We start from the raw sequence: 4,575 nt of genomic DNA, 5'->3' as shown, positions 1-4,575 counted from the left end.
CCACCCCACTCATCAAGAGGAGGAGTCGTATCTGTGATGCTTTGACCAAGAGAACGTGGTGAAAGTGACAGCCACTTCCCAGCTTTGTCATTCCCAGCTGCCATTTAAAGGTACTCAGGCTAGACCACTGAAAAATGAGAGTGGGAGGCCACGAGGCGGGAATCAAGGCCAGTGTGAAAGTGAGGCCATTTGGGACCTTCTGGCTGAATGAAGCCCCATTAAGGGAGCCCAGGTGAACCCGGAAGAGTCACAGGAAGCAAGAAACCATGGTGGGTTTAAACCACTACATATTGGGGCAACTTGTCACACAGCACGTGATAACTGATGGAGATGGCGAAAACTAAGCAAGGTTGATGCTCAGATTTACAGCTTGAGTTCTCAGCCCAGGGGTCACGCCCTTTCCAGGGATAAGAAACCCAGAGGCAGGAACTGGCTTGAGAAGAAGTTGTAGACATTTATTTATTACGCTTGTGGGACGTCCATACAACAAAATCCAGTAGGCATAAGGTAGGATACACAGATCTGAACTTACGGAGAAAGAGGTGCTGGAGCTGGAGACAGATGATGGATGGCGTCAGGGCTGTCAGCTGCTTGCCCAGGAGGAAGTGGGAAGTGGGACTGGAAGTGGCCCAAGAATACAGTCTTGGGGAGCACTTGCCTTAAGTGGTGGTCCTGGCCAGGCGCAGTGGCTCACCCCTGTAATCCCAGCACTCTGAGAGGCCGAGGTAGGTGGATCACCTGAGGTCAGGAGGTTGAGACCAGTCTGGCCAACATAGTGAAACCTCGTATCTACTAAAAATAGAAAAATTAGCCAAGCGTGGTGGTGCAGGCACCTGTAATCCCAGCTACTTGGGAGGCTGAGGCAGGAGAATCATTTGAACCCAGGAGGTGGAGGTTGCAGTGAGCCGAGATGGCAGCACTGCACTCCAGCCTGGGTCACACAGTGAAATGGGAAGGGGAGGGGAGGGGAGGGGAGGGGAGGTCCTCAGGTGTTAGTGCAGGTGATCACCATCCACTGAGAGTATCAAGACGCAGATCAGATTCCCGCCCAGCTCTCGAGTTTCTGACTCAGGAGGCCAGGTATGGGGCCTGGGAATCTGCTTTGCAATCTAGTCTCTGTCCTTCTGCTCTAACTACTAAGGATGGAAAATTCCATCCCAGGTGAGATGGGGGTTTGGCTGGGGGAACAGTAGGACAGACCTGGAGCAAGGTTGAGAGAAGGTTTATTTCATTTTTTGGGGGTTTTCTTTGGTGTGGAACGCTTGATCACTTTTATAGCCTTGTTGGGGGGAGGGGTGAGAAGCAAGGGAAAGGTAAAAAAAAAAAAAAACAGTAGGCATTTCTTCTCTGCCACTGTGCAAAGACTCACTGAGTGTGGAGTGAGAGGACCTGTGTGATTAGAGACAAAAGAGAGATCTACAGTGGTGTCACTGCTGGAGACAGCTAGAAGGACCTGCCAGGAAATGTCTTAAGGGACATCAGGAAGGAAGAACAAAATGGGCCTGTTTCTGCTGGGCGCAGTGGCTCAAACCTGTAATCCCAGCACTTAGGGAGGCCGAGGTGGGTGGATCGCCTGAGTTCAGGAGTTCGAGACCAGCCTAACCAACACAGCTACTAAAAATACAAAAATTAGCCAGGCGTGGTGGTGCACACCTGTAATCCCAGCTACTTGGGAGATTGCAGCAGGCGAATCGCTTGAACCCAGGAGGCGGAGGTTTCAGTGAGCCAAGATCACACCATTGTGCTCCAGCTTGGGCAACACAGCAAGACTGTCTCAAAAAAAAAAAAAAAAAAAAAAATCCCAGCACTTTGGGAGGTCGAGGCGGGTGGATCACAAGGTCAGGAGATCGAGACCATCCTGGCTAACATGGTGAAACCCCATCTCTACTAAAAATACAAAAAATTAGCCGGGTGTGGTGATGGGCACCTGGGGTCTCAGCTATTCGGGAGGCTGAGGCAGGAGAATGGCATGAACCCAGGAGGTGGAGCTTGCAGTGAGCCGAGATTGCGCCACTGCACTCCAGCCTGGGTGACTCTGTCTCAAAACAAAACAAAAACAAAAACAAACAAACAAAAAAGGACCTGTCTCAAGCCTCTGAAGTATGGCAGGGGAAAAAGATTCTGTGGTCAGAAGAGTTCCAATGGAGTCTGCTAGCTAAGCACTTGAGCAAGTCACTTCACCTCCCTGAGCCTCAGTTTCCTCAGTAAAAGGAGAATAACTTGCAGCTGGGTGTGGTGGCTCACGCCTGTAATTCCAACACTTTGGGATGCCAAGGTGTGCAAATCACCTAAGGTCAGGACTTTGAGAACAGCCAGGCCAAAATGGTGAAACCCCGTCTCCACCAAAAATACAAAAACTTCGCCAGGTGTGGTGGTGGGTGCCTGTAATCCCAGCTACTTGGGAGGCCGATGCAGGAGAACCGCTTGAACCTGGGAGGCAGAGGTTGCAGTGAGCCAAGATCACACCACTGTGCTACAGCCTGAGTAACAGAGTGAGATTCCATCTCAAAAAAATACAAATACAGAGGAGAATAATTTGCATCCTGCCCTTCAATGTGCAGTATAGTGATTAAGAGCCAAGGCCCTGTATCAGACTTTCGTTAAAAACCCATTTCTGCTCTTTCTGCCTCTCAGACTGTGGGCAAGTAAATCTTTGCAGCCATCTTATCGCCTGTAAAATGGAAATGACAACAGTCCCTACCTGATAGGTGACTTCCTCTCTGCTCTTCCAGGCCTTTGCTGATGCCTCATCACTCTGATCCTCTTCTCCCAACCAGACTGGGCTCCAGATGGCAGGGGCCAGGTTAGTCTGGAATCACCGGCATCTAACCCAGTGCTGGCTGGGACCATCTGTTACTAAGTGCAGGCTCTGCAGCCAGACAGACCAGGTTTATCACCCTGGTTCCCTGCTACCAGTCATGTGACCTTAGGAAAGTAGTTTACTTTAAGCCTCAGTTTCCTCATCCAAAAATGGATACAGTAGGACTATGAAAGGACATAAATTAGGTAATTCACATGAAAGCACTAAGATGACAGCTGGCAAACAGTAAGTATTCTACAAAATGCTGGCTATAATTAGTGGTAGTGATGGGCAGCTGATACACTGCTGTTTAATAGATGTTTCTGGGACCTGGTGCGGTGGCTCACGCCTGTAATCCCAGCACTTTGGGAGGCTGAGGCGGGGGGATCACGAGGTCAGGAGATCCAGACCATCCTGGCTAACACGGTGAAACCCCGCCTCTACGAAAAACACAAAAAATTAGTCGGGCATGGTGGCGGGTGCCTGTAGTCCCAGCTACTCGGGAGGCTGAGGCAGAAGAATCGCCTGAACCCGGGAGGCAGAGGTTGCAGTGAGCCGAGATCGCGCCACTGTACTCCAGCCTGCGCGACAGAGTGAGACTCTGCCTCAAAAATAAATAAATAAATAAATGTTTCAATATTCTTAGTGTCTGGGGCCAGGTAAAGTTCCTCCATTCATTAATATTCCAGGTGCCAAACCTGTGAGCAATGACACTCCAGTAGCAATGAGCACTTGTGGCATCCAGATCTTGGTTTCTGAACTGTTGTCTGCTAAAAAGTAACCGAGGCTCCCTGAAGAAATGACTGCAGCAGGGAGAAGGCATGCCTGAAATATCTTACCGTATCATAAAGCAAGAAAATGCTCAAATAAGTTGGATTAGTGCCCAAAGAACGTAAGAACTGTCTTGAAGGGGCTTCCCTGGCCACATTTGGGGGAAAAAAAATTGACCAGAAATAATAATAATTTGTTACAAAAGGCAATTAAAAAAAAATCCAGGAATCCATAGTGAGTCTCAAAAAAAAAAAAAAAAAAAAAAAAAAAAAAAAAAGAGAGGGTATATAACTGATATTTATCATATATATAATCTATAGTTTATATATATATGTCAATGCTGCTAAAATCACTAAGTGAAAGGCTGATAGAGAAGATGGTCCCAGAGAGTACCTGTTAATTACAAATGGAAGAAGGTAACATTCACTGGTGAAATGGGGCAGACACCACCTTTACCAAGCGATCAAGCTTCACATTACGAAAAACGACACAAATTGACATTATCCAAGTGTGTTCTGCAGGAAAAAAAAAAAAACAGCTAACCTGAATCTAATTACGGGGCAAGAGGGAGGGGAGGATTAGACAAATCGAGAATATGGGGTATTCTATAAGACAACTGGTCTGGACCCGTCAAAATTATCAATGTGATGAGACTCCCCCTAAAAAAGGAAGGACTGATCTGAATTAAAGGAGACGGAAGAGAGGTAACTCCAGGCAGAGAGTGAATCCAGGAGGGGAGGGGGTCTAACTACTGAAATTGGAATATAAACTGTCTATTGGCTAATACTGCATTGGCTAGTACTGCATCGATATGAAATCTCTTGGGTACGAAAACGGCACTGAGGTCATGAAGAATGCCTTTGTTCTTAGGAGATGCACTGCCGAAGTATTTATGATAGGAAATCTCTGAAGAGGAACAGACGTGAGTCTCAGTCTCTCGGCCCACGGTTCGCGCGTGCGCACAGCCCTCTCTTTCCCAGACTTATTTCGCGCGGCCAGAGAAT

This window comes from Theropithecus gelada, chromosome 20 (genome assembly GCF_003255815.1).
Source record: "Theropithecus gelada isolate Dixy chromosome 20, Tgel_1.0, whole genome shotgun sequence".
Lineage (NCBI taxonomy): Eukaryota > Metazoa > Chordata > Mammalia > Primates > Cercopithecidae > Theropithecus > Theropithecus gelada.
The sequence above is the reverse complement of the archived record's forward strand: the minus strand, read 5'-3'. Positions refer to the sequence as shown.